Source organism: Sparus aurata, chromosome 22 (genome assembly GCF_900880675.1).
Source record: "Sparus aurata chromosome 22, fSpaAur1.1, whole genome shotgun sequence".
Lineage (NCBI taxonomy): Eukaryota > Metazoa > Chordata > Actinopteri > Spariformes > Sparidae > Sparus > Sparus aurata.
In genome coordinates, this window is record NC_044208.1 from 3967128 (window position 1) to 3976997 (window position 9870).

The window sequence follows — 9870 nt, forward strand, 5'->3', positions numbered from 1 at the left end:
CAGTAGTCCAGGCGGGAGATGACCAGCATCTGGACCAGGAGTTGCATGAGTTTGATGAAGAGGAGTTCAGTTTTACTGAGGTTGAGTTTGAGATGATGCGCAGCTGTCCAAGTGATGTCTGCCAAACATTCTGAGATGCCCGTCGCAACATGGGTGTTGGAGGAGGATGGGGAAAGAGAGGTTATATAGAGGCTTTATGTGAGGGCCTTGAGAGTTTGACTTGCCCTTTGTACCTCGGGCACCAAAAAGTCTGCATCAGCTGAGGCTCAGTTGCCATGAAAGAAGTCAGAATTCTAAGAAAATGAAATACATTTTTCACAGTGGCCCTAATTCTATATTATACATACAGAATGTTAGGAATATTGGTGAATTTCACTGATCTTCATAGTTGTGAGTAACTCTCATCTAAACATTGTGGACATCCAAATTACACATCAGAATAAGATCAAAATATGACATACTATCTCCCTCTCGTGGCACATGGTGAAACTGCATATAACTGTTAAGCAGAAGGTTTGTTTTTTATGTGTAATTCTCCTTTGTAGCACTTGGGGGCACCAAACAGTCAAATAATATCCCAGTAACCCAGTGACTGATATTGATCAACTTTTAGAAGGCTATTTAATAAACGTGGATCATACCACAAAGATGGTAACAACAGTAGAGATACACATAACATATGGTCAAAAGTGTGTGAATACACTAACATTACACACACATGCACATTCCAAAACACAGCATTACTCTGCTGCTGTAACGCCTTCTGGGAAGGTCTTGCAGATTTTGGACCCTTTCTTCAGGGATTTACCACTGACTGCAGTTTCTGTCTGTGTTGCTGGTATGGGAGTAGGGCAGGGATCTGTGCAGGGTAGTCAAGTTTGTCCACACAAACTGGGGAGGACATTTTTTTATGAATCTGCATTTTTTTTTCTTTTTTTTAATGTAGGCACTGTCATGTTAAACTGGAAAGGGGTTTCCCAAAGCTGCTGCTGGAAACTCACTGGTATCTTAAATCATTGAATGATTTTCATTCAATGCAAACTGTTATAGTGCATTCATATTTAGGTGATGTCACTTTTACAGATAAGCAACAACTGTCACCACCAGTGACATTAACAGGGCAATGGGAAATAAAATAATTAAATAGTAGCGAAAGTAGAAAGGGAGTCAAGGAAAAGTTAACACAAAAATTAAAACTATCATTTAGTTATTACCTCCTTAGCCCAGTGCTGATGGAAAGTCAGGTGAAGTTCTGTATCCACAATACATTTCTGGAGCTTCACAGCAAAATAATGTTGGAAGGTTTAAAAACGTAAAAAGCAACCAAAGAACAAAAGAAACATGAGATGCCTCAGCTTGTTTGATATAGACCATGTCTCTGGAAGACCCAAGATCCCAAACTGATTTGAAAAGATGTTATTTACTCTCTCAGCAGCGGTTGGCGTGAGAGCTAATGCTTTCAGTTCAGCAACTACAGAGAAGATTTTGGCTGATTATTACTATGTGTCACGTGAGAGGGGTTTCCTGGTAGTGATCAACTATACAATAGTTTGTATTGGACTTGGCATTTCAGCAGTTCTAGAGCACTTAGCTTCTTGAGCTCATTATTTTTGGTTTACTGTCCACTTATTGGTTCAGCCTTACAGCTTGTGGCAACCTTGTCCCATCAGCGGCTGGCCTCTGTTACTATCAATGAAATAGCCTCTTCCTTACACGTTTGCCAAATTCGCCTGTATGTGGATGATACTATGATGTACTGTTTTGCTGATTTATCTGAAGCTTACACTTGCAGAAAAAAACAAATTCATGGTTTTCTAAAGATCTAAGAATTTACTGTACCTCAGCTTGCATATCTCAACTACTAACAGTTTGAATATTGCAACGATTGTAGTTTACAAAGTGTTTGGGCATTTGGCTTGACAACAAGTCACATTTAAACATAATATCAGGAACCTTGCTGGCAAGCAAAATTGCAACAAAAGTCAGGCTTTATATACAGAAATAAAACCACATTTCCATTGATTTGTACAAAGAGGATTGGTGAATCAACTTTTATCAGTTTTGGACAATGAGGATGTCATTTCCAGGTGCTGCCACTACACTTAGGGCTGTATAATAAATGGAATCTGAGGGCCTGAGGTTTAGCACTGGAGATAGCTACAACACTCACCACTGTATATGCCTGTGTATCTATAACACACTGGTAAGGCAAGGCAAGGTACGTTTATTTGTATAGCACAATTAAGACACAAGGCAACTCAAAGTGCTTAACAGGGGTTACATTAAAATACATTAGAAACAAGTACATTCCACTAAGAAACAAAATATTAAAACAAGTTTTAAAAAAGGTTTAAATGAGACAATAATATATTTTTTTTTAAAAAGTCACAGTGCAGTTCAAAGCATTACAGTTTCTTCAGTGAAAAGCAGTGGCAAACAGAAAGGTCTTCAGCCTTGATTTAAAAGAGGTGAGAGTTGGAGCAGACCTACAGTTTTCAGAGAGTTCATTCCAGATATGTGGTGCATAATATCTGAACGCTGCTTCTCCATGTTTAGTTCTGACTTTAGGGACTGAAGGCAGAACTGCACCGACGACCTGCGAGGTCTGGATGGTTCATAACGTACCAGCAGATCAGAAATGTACTTTGGCCTGAAGCCATTCAGTGCTTTATAAACCAACAGCAGGGTTTTGAAATGTATTCTTTGACAGACAGGAAGCCAGTGTAAAGATCTGAGAACCAGAGTGATGTGATCTCATATTTGATTCTGCAGCAGCGTTCTGAATCAGCTGCAGCTGGTTGATGGATTTAGATGGATGGATCAGAGTTCTGTAAAGACACCGTCACAGTAGTCGAGTCTGCTGAAGATAAATGCATGGACAAGTTTTTCAAAATCCTGTTGAGACATAAGTCCTCTTATCCTGGATATATTCTTAAAGTGATAGTAGGCTGACTTTGTAACTGTTAGCCGCTGGCTGATGTAAATGTAAAATGTTCTTTGTCTAAAATAAATCACTGTGCTAAAATAAGTTACTTTGTAGTTTTACATAGTAAGGGTGGTTTTACTCACTTTTTGTCTCTCCCACAACACTATGCCTTTCTCCTACAGCGGCCATTACAATTAAATGCACATGGCCAGTTATGCAAATTGGGTGATGACATCATTTAGCGACTTCTAGCAACTTTTAGGACAGCCAACAGTGACTTTCCTTACGAAGGACCTGGCAACAGTGGCTGGAAAACTAGCGTCATAAATCATATCTGCGTTGCATTGGAACCCAGGCTGACTTTAACTCGTGGAGTGACTGGCTGGTTCTTCAAGCCCCTTGGAACAGAACTGGTCTTGGACATTTTGGTTTTAGTATTAGTGCAGCAGTCTCGTGGAATCACTTGCAAAACTATAAAAAAAAAACAAAAAAAAAACAGAAAACTCTTCTACATATGTGACACTTTTGAAACCTTAGTAACTGTCTATCACCTGCTTGTGACTGCTTTAAATTAGTTTGTTGATGTGATACACATGTACAACTATTTCTGCAACTATTTTCACTGAATTGTTTTGATGATATGTGTATTTGTTTTTTTTTTTGTTTGGTTTTTTTTACCATGGTGTTTTATGTTGGTTAACACTAGCTAACATCAGCTATGATGAGCTACCAGATCAAGTAAGGCTAGAAACTTGGTTTCACTGTGGCCTCAGTGTACTGAATTCAGCAAGGGTTTGTCGTATTGTTTATAAAACAACTTGCCATGTAAGTTGTGCTTGACTGATGGTGAGATAACTATATTATATCCACTGTTTGGATAAAAGTACTATAAACAAACAGTAGGCTAGTATTGAGTCTTTTTAAAGGGTTCCCAATGTGGCAGTCAGATAAACTTCCGTGGCTTTCATTAAACATTTAGTGCTTCTTTGTCCTGATATTGTTACCTCTTACCGGTTTATCAATGTTGTGCTCCTCAGCAAAATCAGAAAAGAGGGAATGGTCTGGTTCTAGCAGACAAAATACTTTTTTTTTATCATAACATGTTTAATGTATTTCATTAATGAAATTACATAAAATTCCGAGATCAGCACTGGAAACCCTGTTTAAAGGTATCTGAACCTAAACTATGAGTTGTTAGAATGATCACTATCCTGGCAGGTAAATTTGAGCTGGTGGATTTCTCACGTTTTTTAACATAATCAGGAGCCTGACATGTGACTGCACCATGTGCTTTGTGGAGGCAGACACACTGTCTGTCTGCATCCTGGCAGAAGAGGAGGCTGCCGAGGAGAAAATGCATGCATGAGGTCATCATACACACAAGCACATGCTCCGCATTGCCATGGAAACAAGCATCTCCTTGCAGAGAGCTGGATTTTTCATTTTTTTTTTGCTTTCTGTTTTCCACAGAGGCCTTTGGCAAGTTAGAGATATCAAATGAGGAATTTCATTCTAAAAGGACAGATTAAAAACAGAACCTCCTACTCTCAGAATATGATTCACACCAAACCATACCATAGAAAACACTTATGTCAAAGTCAAACCCCATCCTTAGACTAAATACACTAATGGATATCATACATATTGCCATTTTACTTTTACAAACTAGCATATGCATACAAAGTACATGCAGTGGTGTGAAAAGTGTTACAATCTGTACTTAATCACAGACAGCTGTATCTCAATAGACCCTCAAAATATTATCAAACAGAGACATGTGAAGCTAATAAGTCTTTAGTTAATTAGTGTTAAATAATGTTTTTTTTGCCATTTACAAAAAGTGGGCAGCTACCCTTGGCTGTATTAGTTCATGGCTCATTTAGTCATAGAACCAGTGGCCGCAAAGTTTGCTGGGACTTAGAGCTTGGACCACTGGACACATGTATGGACACCAGACTGAACTGAAGGCAGCCTCAGAGGTGAGTTAGAGGACAGGTACGGCAGTCCTCTAACTCACCTCAGAGGCTGCCTTCAGTTCCAGTATGTATTCCAGTATCCAGTAGGTATGCACTCTACTGACTGCAATTCTAGTTTTCCTTGTGGAGCTGCTGTCTGTTACTATTCAACCACTGGCCCAACAAAAATCTAAAACCTATTGAGGCTACTAAATGGCTGAAATGTAATATTATAATTTTCTTTTACAAATCAGGTGTATGTTGATGACATACAGTTTCAGAAAAAACTGAAAAAACTGTTATCCATCATGGATAATCCTCTCCACCTCACACTGGTCAGACAGCGGAGCACCTTCTCCAAAAGGCTGCTCCAGCTTCACTGTCGTAGCAACAGATCCAGGAAATCCTTCCTGCCACAAGCCATCACCTAATACAGTAACTCTCTCACCTCTGCCTGACAGAGAGAACTCTGATCTCTCTACTGTTTTTACTGTGTTTTTAACATGTTTACATCTGCACATTCTAGTTTCTTTTAAGTCTATTTATCTATTTATATTACCTGTGGTTCTATTATTGCACACTCATATGTACATTTTCAACATTGCAGAGTGGTGCACACACAAGTGCCTCTTTAAGTTTACCTTCTGTCCTCAGGTGAACATCACTCCATCCACCGTCACCATGCATCCTCCTGAGATATCTGCAAGTTCCTGTTGCTTAGTAATAGTCTTCAGTGCTATGATTAAAGTGAGCTTCAAAGCTCTAGGCACGCTCATTACTCATTGCTGGCTGCATAATGAATCCCAGGGAGGAGGCTGATTAAGAACGCCATCTTTTATAATCCCAAGTCTGGAGTGAATCAAACTCATCTTGTCTCAGTGCTCACTGGAAGGATCTGTGACTGGCCAGCTGCAAAGGGCCACAGAGGTCACTGGAGGTCTCTCTGGTCTCATATCTGCTTGAAAAACAACCTGCAGCCCTTTTGAGGACGGGCGGTGTTTTCCACGGCTACGAGCTGCCAGCGACCTCATTTGCTCCGCTTTCATGTCTCAGTCCACACAGATTAACTTCTCTTTGATGTGTCTCTTGGACTGACATTAAAGGTGGGCAGCTTTGAAAGGCATTCTATTTCAAATTAAATATTGACTTACAATCGTTTTCATTACGCAAGCAACAGGAAATGGGCAGGTAGTTGTGCTCCCATAGTTTAAATTTAGCTGTCAAGCGAACAATTCAGTTCAATGTAAATTCAGTCCATTTCCTGACCCCCATGTTGATTGAAAATTGGGTGAAGTGTTAATAGTCATTTGAGAATTCTTATTGCTTGCCAGTTTCTTAAATCCGGTTCTGAATTGTCAACAATAGCTTAAGATTTGTTCAGTGATTCAGTTAAGTCTGGGTGTTGTGGCTGGTGGTTAAAAAAACAAGTCTAACATTTGTAATAAAGTGAGGGCAATGCAGATAATGTGAATTTCCCAGGAAAAACACAGGCAGATTGAACTTTCACTCTGTCAGCCTATTCTTGAGATCAAATGGCAACTCATCTCATGTGTCACATTGCTTACAGTCTACCGAGACAAAAGCTCAATTCCACTTTTGAACTAAGTACCTGCCAAGTTGGGAAAACAATGTTGCACCTTGCTGAGTGTCATGTCAACAGTAGTCATGACCACTGGATAGGTACGTTGTGTTGGCATTTGTCATGATTGAGCTGCAAATGCATGGACGTTTTATTCCCAAATGTGTTGCAGTTATGAACTGTCACAGCTGAATTGTAGTTTTGGTTGAATTGCATTTAATTTATCCCTGACAGAGAAAGTGTATATTACACTTGCAGCCAAATACTTGTCTCAATACACATGAATACACTGAGACAGTGTTGTTCTGTTTTTCTAGAAATATCAGTGTAAACACGTTATCATATTCACCTCCTGAACCTTTCTGACAAATTGGAGGTTTGCTAATGAAGATGCTCTTGTCATTATTAAAATTAGAGTGTGGTTTAATTTCTACAAAGAGCTTCTGGAGGTGGTACTTACTCAAGTGGCTTTTTGTGTGTAAATGTCCAAGGTTGACAAGAGCGTGTTTTCTAGAGCCATTTCTGGTGGAGGCAGAAATCTCACAGGCAGATTCATCCCAACCTGGTCAAATAAACCGTCTGCATTGTTTGATACCACGAGGGGTATGTGACTGTTTTATTGTCCATGATTATAGGGGAATTCCCTTTCAAATCTTGCTGAATTGATTTTGAGGAACTGGGGACTCATTTATAAAACTGACAATAAATCAGTAAAGCTGCATGTTTGGCTTTGTTTGTCAAGCCAATGCAAATGACATGCTATACAATTGGCATGATTGGCTTGTCTTCTTAAAGGTTGGATTTTCTCTTTTGGTCCATGGCTATTCCTGACTGAACCCTCATTGGTGCTGACATTGTACACTGAACACTTTTTCCACCCAGAGTTGCATTAATTTTTCACTAAGCCCTTGTATTGATGATGGGAGAATTGGGCCACTGCATAAAGTTTTCTCCAGCGCATCCCAAAGATTCCAAATGGGATTAAGATCTGGACTCTGTGGTGGCCAAACCATGTGTGAAAATGATGTCTCATGTTCCTTGAACCACTTTTTCACAGTTTGAGCCGGACGAATTGTGGCCTTATCATCTTGGAACATACACCCGGGAAGAAAAAATCCATTGTCCAGAGTCCAGTCTGTATGTTCCCTTAAAAATTGAAGCCTTTTTTTCAGATGATAAATGTTTTTTTTTCATGCTACACAGCTACAAGTCCCAATCCCTTGAGTTCTCTTCCCATTGTGTGCTCTTACTCTCTCTATTAAACATAGCTGTGAGTTCTACTGTTGATTTTTACGATTTGATTTCACCAAACATTTAGGTGATTTTTCCGACCACATTTCCATATACATATCCTTCCATGTTTTAATAGGGCGCTGGACAGTTCTAAACTCAATTTTAATAGTGTCAGCTGTCTCCTTAGATGTTTTCTTTTCTTGCTGCTGGCCAATAAATTGACCCAGAGTAAGAAGCTTCTTTTCCCATGACCACAGGGTATGTTGTTTAACAAATGAGAAGCTATCAATGCATCACTTAGGTTTAAATAACTTAAAGGAGAACTTCGGTCGATTTAAACATGCAGCTTCATTGCTCAAGCTACCCTTGACTTGCCAGTACCGAAGACGCGAACAAATTTGGTCCAGCCATTACAGAGCTCCGTGAACGGAGATGTAGCATTGAACGCTAACTGCATGGGGTCAGAACTTCACGCTGTGTTTTAAGCGTCGTAACATGCTCCACATCTCACACCAGAAGTTATGCAACATCAGCAGACACCTTAACACACAGCACTGTAGCGTGTATGACTCAAACTGAATAAAAAAGTAGTTAAAACAGTGTGTTTGTGCAAGGAGCTACTTACCTGTTTGTTGACATCCGTGTGTTCCAGTAGCTAGACCAAACTAGTCAATCTGTCGAGCGTGCACTTACTCCCTCACTGGCGGAGACGGAAACGTATTCCAGCATTTTCGTGTTTATGTTCATAATGTACATGTCCATGTTACAGCCTGTCATGAGCCATGAGCCTTACAATAGCCTGTTAAGCCTGTTAAGTGCACACTCGATGGATACGCTAGTTTGGTCTAGCTACCGGAAGACGCGGATGTCAACAAACAGGTAAGTAGCTGCTTGCACAAACACACTATTTTAACTACTTTTTTATTCATTTTGAGTCATACATGCTACAGTGTTGTGTGCTAAGGTGTCTGCTGATGTTGCATAACTTCTGGTGTGAGATGTGGAGCATGTTAAGATGCTTAAAACACAGCGTGAAGTTCTGACCCCATGCTGTTAGCGTTCAATGCTACATCTCCGTTCACGGAGCTCTGTATTGGCTGGACCAAATTTGTTCACGTCTTCGGTACTGGCAAGTCAAGGGTAGCTTGAGCAATGAAGCTGCATGTTTAAATCGACCGAAGTTCTCCTTTAACCAGCTGAAACATATTATTCACTGGAGTTATTATCCGATGGAGGGCTCTTACCTATTTACTTAGCTTTTTGACCGGGCATTGTATAAGGGGACATCACAAGGCAGGCGTCTTCAACTTAAGTTGTTCTAAGATTTTCAGATCACAGGTACGAGAATTACAAATTGGTTTCTAAGAACCTGCTTAAGCAAGGTATTTTATGTCAGCATCTTTAATGAATCAAATTGAATATAAGCACACGTTGGAAATGATCTTAAAACTAAATTCAAGTATCAATCTATGAACATTTTTAGAAACGACGCCCAGATGATGAAACCCATTGAGTTCCACAAGCAGTATTTGAATTATGTTACTTTGGTTTTATTTCATTTTATTTTGTGTGATCTAACTCGATCTGAACTATTCAAATAAAATACAGAGACTCTGAGGCTGCTGTAACATATGAGCATTTTCATATAGTGAAAAATTTGACAGCCCATCTACTTACTGGCCCAATATACACTTAACCATTTTTTACATGCATTATCTCATCATCTATTATCTACTTCTTAAGCAAACTTAGGAAGGTGTCATTCCGGGGCCAAGTTCCAATCAACTTTTACAGAGGAGCATTAAAAAGCATACTGACTGGAAACATCACAAAGCACAGGAGGCTCTGCACCGACTGATTAGAACCGCCAAGAACATCATTGGGACCCATCTCTCCAGCATCAGTGATATTGTTGAAGTGAGGTGTCTGCACATAGCCAAAATATTACTGAAAGAAAAACACCTCTCTCCTCTTGTTGCATTTTCTGCAGGAATAACAAAGTATACATTCACTTTGATCAAACGCTGACTTGACATCTGTGGTGTGAGCAACTTTAAGCAGAAATCCCAGCCAACGCTTTCTTGACAACAAACAGAGCTGTGAGGCTGCAAACAGACTTCAGGCTGGTTGTCAGGCACGGCAGCTAATACAGCTCCCTGGCACTTCTATTATCAGCT